The sequence below is a fragment of the Scyliorhinus torazame genome, unplaced genomic scaffold, assembly GCF_047496885.1.
Source record: "Scyliorhinus torazame isolate Kashiwa2021f unplaced genomic scaffold, sScyTor2.1 scaffold_1135, whole genome shotgun sequence".
In the NCBI taxonomy this organism is placed as follows: Eukaryota; Metazoa; Chordata; class Chondrichthyes; order Carcharhiniformes; family Scyliorhinidae; genus Scyliorhinus; species Scyliorhinus torazame.
In genome coordinates, this window is record NW_027308862.1 from 44,766 (window position 1) to 64,768 (window position 20,003).

The following is a 20,003-nucleotide window of genomic DNA, read 5'->3' on the forward strand; positions in this document are numbered from 1 at the left end:
TGTGGCACTCCCTCAGGACTGACCCTCTGACAGTGCGGCGCTCCCTCAGTACTGACCCTCTGACAGTGCAGCATTCCCTCAGTACTGACCCTCTGACAGAGCGGCACTCCCTCAGCACTGACCCTCTGACAGTGTGGCACTCCCTCAGGACTGACCCTCTGACTGTGCAGCACTCCCTCAGCACTGACCCTCTGACAGTGCGACACTCCCTCAGTACTGACCCTCTGACAGTGCGGCACTCCCTCAGTACGGTCCCTCTGACAGTGCGGCACTCCCTCCGCACTGACCCTCTGACAGTGCGACACTCCCTCAGTACTGACCCTCTGACAGTGCAGCACTCCCTCAGTACTGACCCTCTGACAGTGCGGCACTCCCTCAGCACTGACCCTGTGACAGTGCAACACTCTCTCAGTACTGACCCTCTGACAGTGCGGCACTTCCTGAGTACTGACCCTCTGACAGTGCAGCACTCCCTCAGTCCTGACCCTCTGACAGTGCATCACTCTCTCAGTACTGACCCTCTGACAGTGCGGCGCTCCCTCAGTACTGACCCTCTGACAGTGTGGCACTCCCTCAGGACTGACCCTCTGATAGTGCGGCGCTCCCTCAGTACTGACACTCTGACAGTGCGGCTCTCCCTCAGCACTGACCCTCTGACAGTGCAGCACTCCCTCAGTACTGACCCTCTGACAGTGCGGCACTCCCTCAGCACTGACCCTCTGACAGTGCAGCACTCCCTCAGCACTGACCCTCTGACAGTGCGGCACTCCCTCAGTACTGACCCTCTGACAGTGCAGCTCTCCCTCAGTACTGACCCTCTGACAGTGCGGCACTCCCTCAGTACTGACCCTCTGACAGTGCGGCACTCCCTCAGTACTGACCCTCTGACAGTGCAGCTCTCCCTCAGTACTGACCCTCTGACAGTGCAGCACTCCCTCAGTACTAACCCTCTGACAGTGCAGCACTCCCTCAGTCCTGACCCTCTGACAGTGCATCACTCTCTCAGTACTGACCCTCTGACAGTGCGGCGCTCCCTCAGTACTGACCCTCTGACAGTGTGGCACTCCCTCAGGACTGACCCTCTGACAGTGCGGCGCTCCCTCAGTACTGACCCTCTGACAGTGCGGCTCTCCCTCAGCACTGACCCTCTGACAGTGCAGCACTCCCTCAGTACTGACCCTCTGACAGAGCGGCACTCCCTCAGCACTGACCCTCTGACAGTGCAGCACTCCCTCTGTACTGACCCTCTGACAGAGCGGCACTCCCTCAGCACTGACCCTCTGACAGTGCGACACTCCCTCAGTACTGACCCTCTGACTGTGCAGCACTCCCTGAGCACTGACCCTCTGACAGTGCGACACTCCCTCAGTACTGACCCTCTGACAGTGCGGCACTCCCTCAGTACGGTCCCTCTGACAGTGCGGCATTCCCTCAGTACTGACCCTCTGACAGTGCGACACTCCCTCAGTACTGACCCTCTGACAGTGCAGCACTCCCTCAGTACTGACCCTCTGACAGTGCGGCACTCCCTCAGCACTGACCCTGTGACAGTGCGACACTCTCTCAGTACTGACCCTCTGACAGTGCGGCACTCCCTGAGTACTGACCCTCTGACAGTGCAGTGCTCCCTCAGTACTGACCCTCTGACAGTGCGGCACTCCCTCAGCACTGACCCTGTGACAGTGCGACACTCCCTCAGTACTGACCCTCTGACAGTGCAGCACTCCCTCAGTACTGACCCTCTGACAGTGCGGCACTCCCTCAGTACTGACCCTCTGACAGTGCAGCACTCCCTCAGTACTGACCCTCTGACAGTGCAGCACTCCCTCAGTACTGACCCTCTGACAGTGCAGCACTCCCTCAGTACTGACCCTCTGACAGTGCGGCACTCCCTCAGTACTGACCCTGTGACAGTGCGACACTCCCTCAGTACTGACCCTCTGACAGTGCGGCACTCCCTCAGTACTGACCCTCTGACAGTGCAGCACTCCCTCCGTACTGACCCTCTGACAGTGCAGCACTCGCTCAGTACTGACCCTCTGACAGTGCAGCACTCCCTCAGTACTGACCCTCTGACAGTGCGGCACTCCCTCAGCACTGACCCTCTGACAGTGCAGCACTCCCTCAGTACTGACCCTCTGACAGTGCGGCACTCCCTCAGTACTGACCCTCTGACAGTGCAGCACTCCCTCAGTACTGACCCTCTGACAGTGCGGCACTCCCTCAGTACTGACACTCTGACAGTGCGGCACTCCCTCAGTACTGACCCTCTGACAGTGCAGCACTCCCTCAGTACTGACCCTCTGACAGCGCAGCACTCCCTCAGTACTGACCCTCTGACAGTGCGGCACTCCCTCAGTACTGACCCTCTGACAGTGCTGCACTCCCTCAGTACTGACCCTCTGACAGTGCGGCACTCCCTCAGTACTGACCCTCTGACAGTGCAGCACTCCCTCAGTACTGACCCTCTGACAGTGCAGCACTCCCTCAGTACTGACCCTCTGACAGTGCGGCACTCCCTCAGTACTGACCCTCTGACAGTGCGGCGCTCCCTCAGCACTGACCCGCCGACAGTGCGGCGCTCTCTCAGCACTGACCCTCCGACAGTGCGGCGCTCCCTCTGTACTGTCCCTCCGACAGTGCGGCGCTCCCTCAGTACTGACCCTCTGACAGTGCGGCACTCCCTCAGTACTGAGCCTCTGACAGTGCGGCACTCCCTCAGCAGTGACCCTGTGACAGTGCGGCACTCCCTCAGTACTGACCCTCTGACAGTGCAGCACTCCCTCAGTACTGACCCTCTGACAGTGCGGCCCTCCCTCAGTACTGACCCTCTGACAGTGCAGCACTCCCTCAGTACTGACCCTCTGACAGTGCAGCACTCCCTCAGTACTGACCCTCTGACAGTGCGTCACTCCCTCAGTCCTGACCCTCTGACAGGGCAGCACTCCCTCAGTACTGACCCTCTGACAGTGCGGCACTCCCTCAGTACTGACCCTCTGACAGTGTGGCACTCCCTCAGGACTGACCCTCTGACAGTGCGGCGCTCCCTCAGTACTGACCCTCTGACAGTGCAGCATTCCCTCAGTACTGACCCTCTGACAGAGCGGCACTCCCTCAGCACTGACCCTCTGACAGTGTGGCACTCCCTCAGGACTGACCCTCTGACTGTGCAGCACTCCCTCAGCACTGACCCTCTGACAGTGCGACACTCCCTCAGTACTGACCCTCTGACAGTGCGGCACTCCCTCAGTACGGTCCCTCTGACAGTGCGGCACTCCCTCCGCACTGACCCTCTGACAGTGCGACACTCCCTCAGTACTGACCCTCTGACAGTGCAGCACTCCCTCAGTACTGACCCTCTGACAGTGCGGCACTCCCTCAGCACTGACCCTGTGACAGTGCAACACTCTCTCAGTACTGACCCTCTGACAGTGCGGCACTTCCTGAGTACTGACCCTCTGACAGTGCAGCACTCCCTCAGTCCTGACCCTCTGACAGTGCATCACTCTCTCAGTACTGACCCTCTGACAGTGCGGCGCTCCCTCAGTACTGACCCTCTGACAGTGTGGCACTCCCTCAGGACTGACCCTCTGATAGTGCGGCGCTCCCTCAGTACTGACACTCTGACAGTGCGGCTCTCCCTCAGCACTGACCCTCTGACAGTGCAGCACTCCCTCAGTACTGACCCTCTGACAGTGCGGCACTCCCTCAGCACTGACCCTCTGACAGTGCAGCACTCCCTCAGCACTGACCCTCTGACAGTGCGGCACTCCCTCAGTACTGACCCTCTGACAGTGCAGCTCTCCCTCAGTACTGACCCTCTGACAGTGCGGCACTCCCTCAGTACTGACCCTCTGACAGTGCGGCACTCCCTCAGTACTGACCCTCTGACAGTGCAGCTCTCCCTCAGTACTGACCCTCTGACAGTGCAGCACTCCCTCAGTACTAACCCTCTGACAGTGCAGCACTCCCTCAGTCCTGACCCTCTGACAGTGCATCACTCTCTCAGTACTGACCCTCTGACAGTGCGGCGCTCCCTCAGTACTGACCCTCTGACAGTGTGGCACTCCCTCAGGACTGACCCTCTGACAGTGCGGCGCTCCCTCAGTACTGACCCTCTGACAGTGCGGCTCTCCCTCAGCACTGACCCTCTGACAGTGCAGCACTCCCTCAGTACTGACCCTCTGACAGAGCGGCACTCCCTCAGCACTGACCCTCTGACAGTGCAGCACTCCCTCTGTACTGACCCTCTGACAGAGCGGCACTCCCTCAGCACTGACCCTCTGACAGTGCGACACTCCCTCAGTACTGACCCTCTGACTGTGCAGCACTCCCTGAGCACTGACCCTCTGACAGTGCGACACTCCCTCAGTACTGACCCTCTGACAGTGCGGCACTCCCTCAGTACGGTCCCTCTGACAGTGCGGCATTCCCTCAGTACTGACCCTCTGACAGTGCGACACTCCCTCAGTACTGACCCTCTGACAGTGCAGCACTCCCTCAGTACTGACCCTCTGACAGTGCGGCACTCCCTCAGCACTGACCCTGTGACAGTGCGACACTCTCTCAGTACTGACCCTCTGACAGTGCGGCACTCCCTGAGTACTGACCCTCTGACAGTGCAGTGCTCCCTCAGTACTGACCCTCTGACAGTGCGGCACTCCCTCAGCACTGACCCTGTGACAGTGCGACACTCCCTCAGTACTGACCCTCTGACAGTGCAGCACTCCCTCAGTACTGACCCTCTGACAGTGCGGCACTCCCTCAGTACTGACCCTCTGACAGTGCAGCACTCCCTCAGTACTGACCCTCTGACAGTGCAGCACTCCCTCAGTACTGACCCTCTGACAGTGCAGCACTCCCTCAGTACTGACCCTCTGACAGTGCGGCACTCCCTCAGTACTGACCCTGTGACAGTGCGACACTCCCTCAGTACTGACCCTCTGACAGTGCGGCACTCCCTCAGTACTGACCCTCTGACAGTGCAGCACTCCCTCCGTACTGACCCTCTGACAGTGCAGCACTCCCTCAGTACTGACCCTCTGACAGTGCAGCACTCCCTCAGTACTGACCCTCTGACAGTGCGGCACTCCCTCAGCACTGACCCTCTGACAGTGCAGCACTCCCTCAGTACTGACCCTCTGACAGTGCGGCACTCCCTCAGTACTGACCCTCTGACAGTGCAGCACTCCCTCAGTACTGACCCTCTGACAGTGCGGCACTCCCTCAGTACTGACACTCTGACAGTGCGGCACTCCCTCAGTACTGACCCTCTGACAGTGCAGCACTCCCTCAGTACTGACCCTCTGACAGCGCAGCACTCCCTCAGTACTGACCCTCTGACAGTGCGGCACTCCCTCAGTACTGACCCTCTGACAGTGCTGCACTCCCTCAGTACTGACCCTCTGACAGTGCGGCACTCCCTCAGTACTGACCCTCTGACAGTGCAGCACTCCCTCAGTACTGACCCTCTGACAGTGCAGCACTCCCTCAGTACTGACCCTCTGACAGTGCGGCACTCCCTCAGTACTGACCCTCTGACAGTGCGGCGCTCCCTCAGCACTGACCCGCCGACAGTGCGGCGCTCTCTCAGCACTGACCCTCCGACAGTGCGGCGCTCCCTCTGTACTGTCCCTCCGACAGTGCGGCGCTCCCTCAGTACTGACCCTCTGACAGTGCGGCACTCCCTCAGTACTGAGCCTCTGACAGTGCGGCACTCCCTCAGCAGTGACCCTGTGACAGTGCGGCACTCCCTCAGTACTGACCCTCTGACAGTGCAGCACTCCCTCAGTACTGACCCTCTGACAGTGCGGCCCTCCCTCAGTACTGACCCTCTGACAGTGCAGCACTCCCTCAGTACTGACCCTCTGACAGTGCAGCACTCCCTCAGTACTGACCCTCTGACAGTGCGTCACTCCCTCAGTCCTGACCCTCTGACAGGGCAGCACTCCCTCAGTACTGACCCTCTGACAGTGCGGCACTCCCTCAGTACTGACCCTCTGACAGTGCGGCATTCCCTCAGTACTGACCCTCTGACAGTGCGGCACTCCCTCAGTACTGACCCTCTGACAGTGCGGCATTCCCTCAGTACTGACCCTCTGACAGTGCAGCACTCCCTCAGTACTGACCCTCTGACAGTGCAGCACTCGCTCAGTACTGACCCTCTGACAGTGCAGCACTCCCTCAGTACTGACCCTCTGACAGTGCAGCACTCCCTCAGCACTGACCCTCTGACAGTGCGGCACTCCCTCAGTACTGACCCTCTGACAGTGCAGCACTCGCTCAGTACTGACCCTCTGACAGTGCAGCACTCCCTCAGTACTGACCCTCTGACAGTGCGGCACTCCCTCAGTACTGACCCTCTGACAGTGCGGCATTCCCTCAGTACTGACCCTCTGACAGTGCGGCACTCCCTCAGTACTGACCCTCTGACAGTGCGGCATTCCCTCAGTACTGACCCTCTGACAGTGCAGCACTCCCTCAGTACTGACCCTCTGACAGTGCAGCACTCGCTCAGTACTGACCCTCTGACAGTGCAGCACTCCCTCAGTACTGACCCTCTGACAGTGCAGCACTCCCTCAGCACTGACCCTCTGACAGTGCGGCACTCCCTCAGTACTGACCCTCTGACAGTGCAGCACTCCCTCAGTACTGACCCTCTGACAGTGCAGCACTCCCTCAGTACTGACCCTCTGACAGTGCAGCACTGCCGCAGTGACGCAGCTCTGAGCTGGCCGGCTGACCTGACTTGCTCACAGCATGTGTCTCTCTCTCCTTTGCCCCTAGATCGACGTCGCCTGTGGTCATGGCCGAAGCGGCTGACAGTGGTGCCGCGCCGGGACCCACCCTTGACCCCATCGCCACCATCCAACTGCACCAGCTGCAGAAGCCTTTTCACAAATTCCAGAAAGGAGAGCCAAAGGCATTGGGGGTAAGGTGGTCATTCTGGGGCTGGCGATGCGTGACGGCAGGGCCTGTGGGAGTGGCGGGGACGGAAGCCTCCGCGGACAACAGGCGGGAGGAGGGAACACTTTACAGTTCGAGGCTGTGCGAGGCCCAATGACACCCCGGGACCGTTCCCCTCGGAGCGCCGGAGGTTGAGGGGGAGATTGAATCGAGGCGTCCGGAATCAGGATTGGTTTTTCCTGGAGGGGATGAGGAGACGGTGCCTCCGGTGGCAGGAGGAGGGTTCGGTAACCGGGGCGGGGGGGGGGGGTTGACACGGATTGGGGGCGAGAACCAGAGGAAGGGGGTGCAGATGAGGAGAAATTTCTTTTTTTGACACGGCGGGTTGTCGTTGATCTGGAACCCGTTGTCCGAGAGGGAAGCTCATCGAACAGGAACGCCCAAAATGGCGGACTGGGTCAGCAACTGAAGGGGGAAAGCACGAGAGGGGTGCAGGGGACGGGGAGGATGAGGAGTGGGATTGATTGCACAGATTTACTGTCTCACAGTATAAACCGTTCGATTCGGCAGGTTACGATGATCATGCTCGGAATCATCCTCTGCTCCTTCGGTTTTCCGCTCCACTTGTCGAAACCGTCAGAGGTGACGTTTATGGGAGTACCCTGGTGGATGGCAGTGCTGGTGAGTAGGCCCCAGGTTTGGTCATCCGACGTTCTGATCTGCCGTCACCGGCTCGGCCCGAGCCAGCTCGATGGTCTTCACCCCGAGCAAGTGGGTGGGGATTACACAGGAACAGGAGGAGGCCCCATTCAGCCCCTTCTCCAGCCCGTTACACAGGAACAGGAGGAGGCCCCATTCAGCCCCTTCTCCAGCCCGTTACACAGGAACAGGAGGAGGCCCCATTCAGCCCCTTCTCCAGCCTGTCACACAGGGACAGGAGGCCCCATTCAGTCCCTTCTCCAGCCCGTTACACAGGAACAGGAGGAGGCCCCATTCAGCCCCTTCTCCAGCCTGTCACACAGGGACAGGAGGCCCCATTCAGTCCCTTCTCCAGCCCGTTACACAGGAACAGGAGGAGGCCCCATTCAGCCCCTTCTCCAGCCCGTTACACAGGAACAGGAGGAGGCCCCATTCAGCCCCTTCTCCAGCCTGTTACACAGGAACAGGAGGAGGCCCCATTCAGCCCCTTCTCCAGCCTGTGACACAGTAACAGGAGGAGGCCCCATTCAGCCCCTTCTCCAGCATGTTACACAGGAACAGGTGGAGGCCCCATTCAGCCCCTTCTCCAGCCTGTTACACAGGAACAGGAGGAGGCCCCATTCAGCCCCTTCTCCAGCCTGTTACACAGGAACAGGAGGAGGCCCCATTCAGCCCCTTCTCCAGCCCGTTACACAGGAACAGGAGGAGGCCCCATTCAGCCCATTCTCCAGCCTGTTACACAGGAACAGGAGGAGGCCCCATTCAGTCCCTTCTCCAGCCTGTTACACAGGAACAGGAGGAGGCCCCATTCAGCCCCTTCTCCAGCCTGATACACAGGAACCGGAGGAGGCCCCATTCAGCCCCTTCTCCAGCCTGTGACACAGGAACAGGAGGAGGCCCCATTCAGCCCCTTCTCCAGCCGGTTACACAGGAACAGGAGGAGGCCCCATTCAGCCCCTTCTCATGCCTGTCACACAGGGACAGGAGGCCCCATTCAGCCCCTTCTCCAGCCCCTTACACAGGAACAGGAGGCCCCATTCAGCCCCTTCTCCAGTCTGTTACACAGGAACAGGAGGCCCCATTCAGCCCCTTCCCCAGCCTGTGACACAGGAACAGGAGGAGGCCCCATTCAGCCCCTTCTCCAGCCCGTTACACAGGAAAAGGAGGAGGCCGCATTCAGCCCCTTCTCCAGCCTGTTACACAGGAACAGGAGGAGGCCCCATTCAGCCCCTTCTCCAGCCTGTTGCACAGGAACAGGAGGAGGCCCCATTCAGCCCCTTCTCCAGCCCGTTACACAGGAACAGGAGGAGGCCCCATTCAGCCCCTTCTCCAGCCTGTTACACAGGAACAGGAGGAGGCCCCATTCAGCCCCTTCTCCAGCCTGTTACACAGGAGCAGGAGGGGGCCCCATTCAGCCCCTTCTCCAGCCCGTTACACAGGAGCATGTATGGACCAGTTGAGGGAGAAGATGTCTTTGCAGCTCCTTCATGGGTTTGTTCCGCAACAACATAAACATTGGTTTTCCAAATTTCCGCTCCTGGACAAGATCCAGAAACCTCCCTGTCTCTGTAACCTCCTCCAGTCACCACAACCCTCCCTATCTCTGTGACCCCCAGCCCCTAGAACCCTCCCTATCTCTGTAACCTCCCCCAGCCCCTACAACCCTCCCTATCTCTGTAACCTCCTCCAGTCACTACAACCCTCCCTATCTCTGTAACCTCCTCCAGCCCCTACAACCCTCCCTATCTCTGTAACCTCCTCCAGCCCCTACAACCCTCCCTATCTCTGTCACCTCCTCCAGCCCCTACAACCCTCCCTATCTCTGTAACCTCCTCCAGCCCCTACAGCCCTCCCTATATCTGAAACCTCCTCCAGGCCCTACAACCCTCCTTATCTCTGTAACCTCGTCCAGGCCCTACAACCCTCCCTATATCTGTCACCTCCTCCAGCCCCTACAACCCTCCCTATATCTGTCACCTGCTTCAGCCCCTACAACCCTCCCTATATCTGTAACCTCCTCCAGTCCCTACAACCCTCCCTATATCTGTAACCTCCTCCAGCCCCTATAATGCTCCCTATCTCTGTAACCTTCACCAGACCCTACAACCCTCCCTATCTTTGTAACCTCCAGCCCCTACAACCCTCCCTATCTCTGTAATCTCCTCCAGCCCCTCCAACCCTCCCTATCTCTGTAACCTCCTCCAGCCCCTTCAACCCTCCCTATCTCTGTGACCCCCAGCCCCTAGAACCCTCCCTATCTCTGTAACCTCCTCCAGCCCCTCCAACCCTCCCTATCTCTGTAACCTCCTCCAGCCCCTCCAACCCTCCCTATCTCTGTAACCTCCTCCAGCCCCAACAACCCTCCCTATCTCTGTAACCTCCTCCAGCCCCGACAACCCTCCCTATCTCTGTAACCTCCTCCAGCCCCTACAACCCTCCCTATATCTGTCACCTCCTCCAGCCCCTACAACCCTCCCTATATCTGTAACCTCCTCCAGCCCCTACAGCCCTCCCTATATCTGAAACCTCCTCCAGGCCCTACAACCCTCCTTATCTCTGTAACCTCGTCCAGGCCCTACAACCCTCCCTATATCTGTCACCTCCTCCAGCCCCTACAACCCTCCCTATATCTGTCACCTGCTTCAGCCCCTACAACCCTCCCTATATCTGTAACCTCCTCCAGTCCCTACAACCCTCCCTATATCTGTAACCTCCTCCAGCCCCTATAATGCTCCCTATCTCTGTAACCTTCACCAGACCCTACAACCCTCCCTATCTTTGTAACCTCCAGCCCCTACAACCCTCCCTATCTCTGTAATCTCCTCCAGCCCCTCCAACCCTCCCTATCTCTGTAACCTCCTCCAGCCCCTTCAACCCTCCCTATCTCTGTGACCCCCAGCCCCTAGAACCCTCCCTATCTCTGTAACCTCCTCCAGCCCCTCCAACCCTCCCCATCTCTGTAACCTCCTCCAGCCCCTCCAACCCTCCCTATCTCTGTAACCTCCTCCAGCCCCAACAACCCTCCCTATCTCTGTAACCTCCTCCAGCCCCGACAACCCTCCCTATCTCTGGAACCTCCTACGACCCTCCGAGATCTCGGAGCTCCTCCAGTCCCGGCCTGTTGAGCCTCCATCGATTTGAATCTCTCCACCATTGGCGGCCGTGCCTCTGGCTGCCTGGGCCCCGAACTCTGGAATAGCTCCTTGAACCTCTCCACCTCTCTCTGTCTCTCCCCTCCTTTTAGACATTAAGATGCCCCCTGCACCACCAACGCTGTAATCGAGCATTTAGTCAGAGATCTGAATGTCGTCCCAGGTGGCTGTGATTTTCCACAGCGATTGTGCTGACAGATCGGATGCTGACTCCTCACTTAACCATTTGCTTATTTTCTCTCTTGCAGTTGATAATCTCAGGATCTCTCGCCGTCGAATGTAACCGACAGCCCAACAAGCCCCGAGTGAGTAATCTTGCGAATACTGCCGTTCATACAATCGGGTAGAACTGCGCCCGTAAGGACACGTTCGCGTTATGAGGCTTATCGGGCAGGAGGTGGGGCAAATAAATCGAAACGATGCCGACTTCATTTGTCGTCATATTCTTCCTGGGAGTCACTGTGCACAGTTCCTGTCTCCGTATCACACTGGGAGTCACTGTGCACAGTTCCTGTCTCTGTATCACACTGGGAGTCACTGTGCACAGTTCCTGTCTCCGTATCACACTGGGAGTCACTGTGCACAGTTCCTGTCTCTGTATCACACTGGGAGTCACTGTGCACAGTTCCTGTCTCTGTATCACACTGGCAGTCACTGTGCACAGTTCCTGTCTCCGTATCACACTGGGAGTCACTGTGCACAGTTCCGGTCTCTGTATCACACTGGGAGTCACTGTGCACAATTCCGGTCTCTGTATCACACTGGGAGTCACTGTGCACAGTTCCGGTCTCTGTATCACACTGGGAGTTACGGTGCACAGTTCCTGTCTCTGTATCACACTGGGAGTCACTGTGCACAGTTCCTGTCTCCGTATCGCACTGGGAGTCACTGTGCACAGTTCCTGTCTCTGTATCACACTGGGAGTCACTGTGCACAGTTCCGGTCTCTGTATCACACTTGGAGTCACTGTGCACAGTTCCGGTCTCTGTATCACACTGGGAGACACTGTGCACAGTTCCTGTCTCCGTATCGCACTGGGAGTCACTGTGCACAGTCCCTGTCTCCGTATCACACTGGGAGTCACTGTGCACAGTTCCTGTCTCTGTATCGCGCTGGGAGTCACTGAGCACAGTTCCTGTCTCCGTATCGCACTGGGAGTCACTGTGCACAGTTCCTGTCTCTGTATCACACTGGGAGTCACTGTGCACAGTTCCTGTCTCTGTATCACACTGGGAGTCACTATGCACAGTTCCTGTCTCTGTATCACACTGGGAATCACTATGCACAGTTCCGGCCTCTGTATCACGCTGGGAGTCACTGTGCACAGTTCCGGTCTCTGTATCACACTGGGAGTCACTGTGCACAGTTCCGGTCTCTGTATCACACTGGGAGTCACTGTGCACAGTTCCGGTTTCTGTATCACACTGGGAGTCACTGTACACAGTTCCGGTCTCTGCATCACACTGGGAGTCACTGTGCACAGTTCCTGTCTCAGTATCACACTGGGAATCACTGTGCACAGTTCCTGTCTCTGTATCACACTGCAAGGCACTGTGCACAGTTCCTGTCTCTGTATCACATTGGGAGTCACTGTGCACAGTTCCTGTCTCCGTATCACACTGGGAGTCACTGTACACAGTTCCTGTCTCTGTATCATACTGGGAGTCACTGTGCACAGTTCCGGTTTCTGTATCACACTGGGTATCACTGTGCACAGTTCCGGTCTCCGTATCACACTGGGAGTCACTGTGCACAGTTCCGGTCTCTGTATCACACTGGGAGTCACTGTGCACAGTTCCTGTCTCTGTATCACACTGGGAGTCACTGTGCACAGTTCCGGTCTCTGTATCACATTGGGAGTCACTGTGCACAGTTCCTGTCTCCGTATCACACTGGGAGTTACTGTGCACAGTTCCGGTATCTGTATCACACTGGGAGTCACGAGTCACTGTGCACAGTTCCTGTCTCCGTATCACACTGGGAGTCACTGTACACAGTTCCTGTCTCTGTATCACACTGGGAGTCACTGTGCACAGTTCCGGTTTCTGTATCACACTGGGAATCACTGTGCACAGTTCCGGTCTCCGTATCACACTGGGAGTCACTGTGCACAGTTCCTGTCTCTGTATCACACTGGGAGTTACTGTGCACAGTTCCGGTTTCTGTATCACACTGGGAGTCACTGTGCACAGTTCCGGTCTCTGTATCACACTAGGAGTCACTGTGCACAGTTCCTGTCTCTGTATCACACTGGGAGTCACTGTGCACAGTTCCGGTTTCTGTATCACACTGGGAGTCACTGTGCACAGTTCCGGTCTCTGTATCACACTAGGAGTCACTGTGCACAGTTCCTGTCTCTGTATCACACTGGGAGTCACTGTGCACAGTTCCGGTCTCCGTATCACACTGGGAGTCACTGTGCACAGTTCCTGTCTCTGTATCACACTGGGAGTCACTGTGCACAGTTCCTGTCTCTGTATCACACTGGGAGTCACTGTGCACAGTTCCTGTCTCTGTATCACACTGGGAGTCACTGTGCACACTTCCTGTCTCTGTATCACACTGGGAGTCACTGTGCACAGTTCCGGTCTCTGTATCACACTGGGAGTCACTGTGCACAGTTCCTGTCTCTGTATCACACTGGGAGTCACTGTGCACAGTTCCGGTCTCTGTATCACACTGGGAGTTACTGTGCACAGTTCTGGTCTCTGTATCACATTGGGAGTCACTGTGCACAGTTCCGGTCTCTGTATCACACTGGGAGTCACTGTGCACAGTTCAGGTCTCTGTATCACACTGGGAGTCACTGTGCACAGTTCCTGTCTCTGTATCACACTGGGAGTTACTGTGCACAGTTCCGGTCTCTGTATCACACTGGGAGTCGCTGTGCACAGTTCCAGTCTCTGTATCACACTGGGAGTCACTGTGCACAGTTCCTGTCTCTGTATCACACTGGGAGTCACTGTGCACAGTTCCTGACTCTGTATCACACTGGGAGTCACTGTGCACAGTTCCTGTCTCTGTATCACACTGGGAGTCACTGTGCACAGTTCCGGTCTCTGTATCACACTGGGAGTCACTGTGCACAGTTCCTGTCTCTGTATCACACTGGGAGTTATGGTGCACAGTTCCTGTCTCTGTATCACACTGGGAGTCGCTGTGCACAGTTCCTGACTCTGTATCACACTGGGAGTCACTGTGCACAGTTCCTGTCTCCGTATCACACTGGGACTCACTGTGCACAGTTCCTGTCTCTGTATCACACTGGGAGTCACTGTGCACAGTTCCTGTCCCTGTATCACACTGGGAGTCACTGTGCACAGTTCCTGTCTCTGTATCACACTGGGAGTCACTGTGCACAGTTCCGGTCTCTGTATCACACTGGGAGTCACTGTGCACAGTTCCGGCCTCTGTATCACACTGGGTGTCACTGTGCACAGTTCAGGTCTCCGTATCACACTGGGAGTCACTGTGCACAGTTCCGGTCTCTGTATCACACTGGGAGATACTGTGCACAGTTCCTGTCTCTGTATCACACTGGGAGTCACTGTGCACAGTTCCGGTCTCTGTATCACACTGGGAGTCACTGTGCACAGTTCCGGTCTCTGTATCACACTGGGTGTCACTGTGCACAGTTCAGGTCTCCGTATCACACTGGGAGTCACTGTGCACAGTTCCTGTCTCTGTATCACACTGGGAGTCACTGAGCATAGTTCCTGTCTCTGTATCACACTGGGAGTCACTGTGCACAGTTCCTGTCTCTGTATCACACTGGGAGTCACTGTGCACAGTTCCGGTCTCTGTGTCACACTGGGAGTCACTGTGCACAGTTCCTGTCTCTGTATCACACTGGGAGTTACGGTGCACAGTTCCTGTCTCCGTATCACACTGGGAGTTACGGTGCACAGTTCCGGTCTCTGTATCACACTGGGAGTCACTGTGCACAGTTCCTGTCTCTTTATCATACTGGGAGTCACTGTGCACAGTTCCTGTCTCTGTATCACACTGGGAGTTACTGTGCACAGTTCCGGTCTCTGTATCACACTGGGAGTCACTGTGCACAGTTCCGGTCTCTGTATCACACTGGGAGTCACTGTGCACAGTTCCGGTCTCTGTATCACACTGGGAGTCACTGTGCACAGTTCCGGTCTCTGTATCACACTGGGAGTCACTGTGCACAGTTCCGGTCTCTGTATCACACTGGGAGTCACTGTGCATAGTTCCGGTCTCAGTATCACACTGGGAGTCACTGTGCACAGTTCCGGTTTCTGTATCACACTGGGAGTCACTGTGCACAGTTCCTGTCTCTGTATCACACTGGGAGTCACTGTGCACAGTTCCTGTCTCTGTATCACACTGGGAGTCACTGTGCACAGTTCCGGTCTCTGTATCACACTGGGAGTCACTGTGCACAATTCCGGTCTCTGTATCACACTGGGAGTCACTGTGCACAGTTCCGGTCTCTGTATCACACTGGGAGTTACGGTGCACAGTTCCTGTCTCTGTATCACACTGGGAGTCACTGTGCACAGTTCCTGTCTCCGTATCGCACTGGGAGTCACTGTGCACAGTTCCTGTCTCTGTATCACACTGGGAGTCACTGTGCACAGTTCCTGTCTCCGTATCGCACTGGGAGTCACTGTGCACAGTTCCTGTCTCCGTATCACACTGGGAGTCACTGTGCACAGTTCCTGTCTCTGTATCGCACTGGGAGTCACTGAGCACAGTTCCTGTCTCCGTATCGCACTGGGAGTCACTGTGCACAGTTCCTGTCTCTGTATCACACTGGGAGTCACTGTGCACAGTTCCTGTCTCTGAATCACACTGGGAGTCACTATGCACAGTTCCTGTCTCTGTATCACACTGGGAATCACTGTGCACAGTTCCGGCCTCTGTATCACGCTGGGAGTCACTGTGCACAGTTCCGGTCTCTGTATCACACTGGGAGTCACTGTGCACAGTTCCGGTCTCTGTATCACACTGGGAGTCACTGTGCACAGTTCCGGTTTCTGTATCACACTGGGAGTCACTGTACACAGTTCCGGTCTCTGCATCACACTGGGAGTCACTGTGCACAGTTCCTGTCTCAGTATCACACTGGGAGTCACTGTGCACAGTTCCTGTCTCTGTATCACACTGCAAGGCACTGTGCACAGTTCCTGTCTCTGTATCACATTGGGAGTCACTGTGCACAGTTCCTGTCTCCGTATCACACTGGGAGTCACTGTACACAGTTCCTGTCTCTGTATCACACTGGGAGTCACTGTGCACAGTTCCGGTTTCTGTATCACACTGGGTATCACTGTGCACAGTTCCGGTCTCCGTATCACACTGGGAGTCACTGTGCACAGTTCCGGTCTCTGTATCACACTGGGAGTCACTGTGCACAGTTCCTGTCTCTGTATCACACTGGGAGTCACTGTGCACAATTCCGGTCTCTGTATCACATTGGGAGTCACTGTGCACAGTTCCTGTCTCCGTATCACACTGGGAGTTACTGTGCACAGTTCCGGTATCTGTATCACACTGGGAGTCACGAGTCACTGTGCACAGTTCCTGTCTCCGTATCACACTGGGAGTCACTGTACACAGTTCCTGTCTCTGTATCACACTGGGAGTCACTGTGCACAGTTCCGGTTTCTGTATCACACTGGGAGTCACTGGGCACAGTTCCGGTCTCTGTATCACACTAGGAGTCACTGTGCACAGTTCCTGTCTCTGTATCACACTGGGAGTCGCTGTGCACAGTTCCGGTCTCCGTATCACACTGGGAGTCACTGTGCACAGTTCCTGTCTCTGTATCACACTGGGAGTCACTGTGCACAGTTCCTGTCTCTGTATCACACTGGGAGTCACTGTGCACACTTCCTGTCTCTGTATCACACTGGGAGTCACTGTGCACAGTTCCGGTCTCTGTATCACACTGGGAGTCACTGTGCACAGTTCCTGTCTCTGTATCACACTGGGAGTCACTGTGCACAGTTCCGGTCTCTGTATCACACTGGGAGTTACTGTGCACAGTTCTGGTCTCTGTATCACATTGGGAGTCACTGTGCACAGTTCCGGTCTCTGTATCAAACTGGGAGTCACTGTGCACAGTTCAGGTCTCTGTATCACACTGGGAGTCACTGTGCACAGTTCCTGTCTCTGTATCACACTGGGAGTTACTGTGCACAGTTCCGGTCTCTGTATCACACTGGGAGTCGCTGTGCACAGTTCCAGTCTCTGTATCACACTGGGAGTCACTGTGCACAGTTCCTGTCTCTGTATCACACTGGGAGTCACTGTGCACAGTTCCTGACTCTGTATCACACTGGGAGTCACTGTGCACAGTTCCTGACTCTGTATCACACTGGGAGTCACTGTGCACAGTTCCTGTCTCCGTATCACACTGGGACTCACTGTGCACAGTTCCTGTCTCTGTATCACACTGGGAGTCACTGTGCACAGTTCCTGTCCCTGTATCACACTGGGAGTCACTGTGCACAGTTCCTGTCTCTGTATCACACTGGGAGTCACTGTGCACAGTTCCGGTCTCTGTATCACACTGGGAGTCACTGTGCACAGTTCCGGTCTCTGTATCACACTGGGTGTCACTGTGCACAGTTCAGGTCTCCGTATCACACTGGGAGTCACTGTGCACAGTTCCGGTCTCTGTATCACACTGGGAGATACTGTGCACAGTTCCTGTCTCTGTATCACACTGGGAGTCACTGTGCACAGTTCCTGTCTCTGTATCACACTGGGAGTCACTGTGCACAGTTCCGGTCTCTGTATCACACTGGGTGTCACTGTGCACAGTTCAGGTCTCCGTATCACACTGGGAGTCACTGTGCACAGTTCCTGTCTCTGTATCACACTGGGAGTCACTGAGCATAGTTCCTGTCTCTGTATCACACTGGGAGTCACTGTGCACAGTTCCTGTCTCTGTATCACACTGGGAGTCACTGTGCACAGTTCCGGTCTCTGTGTCACACTGGGAGTCACTGTGCACAGTTCCTGTCTCTGTATCACACTGGGAGTTACGGTGCACAGTTCCTGTCTCCGTATCACACTGGGAGTTACGGTGCACAGTTCCTGTCTCTGTATCACACTGGGAGTTACTGTGCACAGTTCTGGTCACTGTATCACACTGGGAGTCACTGTGCACAGTTCCGGTCTCTGTATCACACTGGGAGTCACTGTGCACAGTTCCTGTCTCTTTATCATACTGGGAGTCACTGTGCACAGTTCCTGTCTCTGTATCACACTGGGAGTTACTGTGCACAGTTCCCGTCTCTGTATCACACTGGGAGTCACTGTGCACAGTTCCGGTCTCTGTATCACACTGGGAGTCACTGTGCACAGTTCCGGTCTCTGTATCACACTGGGAGTCACTGTGCACAGTTCCGGTCTCTGTATCACACTGGGAGTCACTGTGCACAGTTCCGGTCTCTGTATCACACTGGGAGTCACTGTGCATAGTTCCGGTCTCAGTATCACACTGGGAGTCACTGTGCACAGTTCCGGTCTCAGTATCACACTGGGAGTCACTGTGCACAGTTCCTGTCTATGTATCACACTGGGAGTCTCTGTGCACACTTCCCGGTCTCTGTATCACACTGGGAGTCACTGTGCACAGTTCCTGTCTCCGTATCACACTGGGAGTCACTGTGCACAGTTCCTGTCTCTGTATCACACTGGGAGTCACTGTGCACAGTTCCGGTCTCTGTATCACACTGGGAGTCACTGTGCACAGTTCCGGTCTCTGTATCACACTGGGAGTCACTGTGCACAGTTCCGGTCTCTGTATCACACTGGGAGTCACTGTGCACAGTTCCTGTCTCTGTATCACACTGGGAGTCACTGTGCACAGTTCCGGTCTCTGTATCACACTGGGAGTCACTGTGCACAGTTCCGGTTTCTGTATCACACTGGGAGTCACTGTACACAGTTCCGGTCTCTGCATCACACTGGGAGTCACTGTGCACAGTTCCTGTCTCAGTATCACACTGGGAGTCACTGTGCACAGTTCCTGTCTCTGTATCACACTGCAAGGCACTGTGCACAGTTCCTGTCTCTGTATCACATTGGGAGTCACTGTGCACAGTTCCTGTCTCCGTATCACACTGGGAGTCACTGTACACAGTTCCTGTCTCTGTATCACACTGGGAGTCACTGTGCACAGTTCCGGTTTCTGTATCACACTGGGTATCACTGTGCACAGTTCCGGTCTCCGTATCACACTGGGAGTCACTGTGCACAGTTCCGGTCTCTGTATCACACTGGGAGTCACTGTGCACAGTTCCTGTCTCTGTATCACACTGGGAGTCACTGTGCACAATTCCGGTCTCTGTATCACATTGGGAGTCACTGTGCACAGTTCCTGTCTCCGTATCACACTGGGAGTTACTGTGCACAGTTCCGGTATCTGTATCACACTGGGAGTCACGAGTCACTGTGCACAGTTCCTGTCTCCGTATCACACTGGGAGTCACTGTACACAGTTCCTGTCTCTGTATCACACTGGGAGTCACTGTGCACAGTTCCGGTTTCTGTATCACACTGGGAGTCACTGGGCACAGTTCCGGTCTCTGTATCACACTAGGAGTCACTGTGCACAGTTCCTGTCTCTGTATCACACTGGGAGTCGCTGTGCACAGTTCCGGTCTCCGTATCACACTGGGAGTCACTGTGCACAGTTCCTGTCTCTGTATCACACTGGGAGTCACTGTGCACAGTTCCTGTCTCTGTATCACACTGGGAGTCACTGTGCACACTTCCTGTCTCTGTATCACACTGGGAGTCACTGTGCACAGTTCCGGTCTCTGTATCACACTGGGAGTCACTGTGCACAGTTCCTGTCTCTGTATCACACTGGGAGTCACTGTGCACAGTTCCGGTCTCTGTATCACACTGGGAGTTACTGTGCACAGTTCTGGTCTCTGTATCACATTGGGAGTCACTGTGCACAGTTCCGGTCTCTGTATCAAACTGGGAGTCACTGTGCACAGTTCAGGTCTCTGTATCACACTGGGAGTCACTGTGCACAGTTCCTGTCTCTGTATCACACTGGGAGTTACTGTGCACAGTTCCGGTCTCTGTATCACACTGGGAGTCGCTGTGCACAGTTCCAGTCTCTGTATCACACTGGGAGTCACTGTGCACAGTTCCTGTCTCTGTATCACACTGGGAGTCACTGTGCACAGTTCCTGACTCTGTATCACACTGGGAGTCACTGTGCACAGTTCCTGACTCTGTATCACA

At 56.0% G+C, this 20,003-nt stretch overlaps 1 long non-coding RNA gene across 1 annotated transcript; it reads left to right on the plus strand.

Annotated features, from left to right (window-relative positions):
• Positions 1-6,784: 6,784 nt before the first annotated feature.
• Positions 6,785-11,063, plus strand: LOC140407066 (uncharacterized). The gene is made up of 3 exons (XR_011939424.1): positions 6,785-6,931; positions 7,477-7,587; positions 11,006-11,063. It is a non-coding gene; the product is annotated as an uncharacterized lncRNA (long non-coding RNA).
• Positions 11,064-20,003: the final 8,940 nt, after the last annotated feature.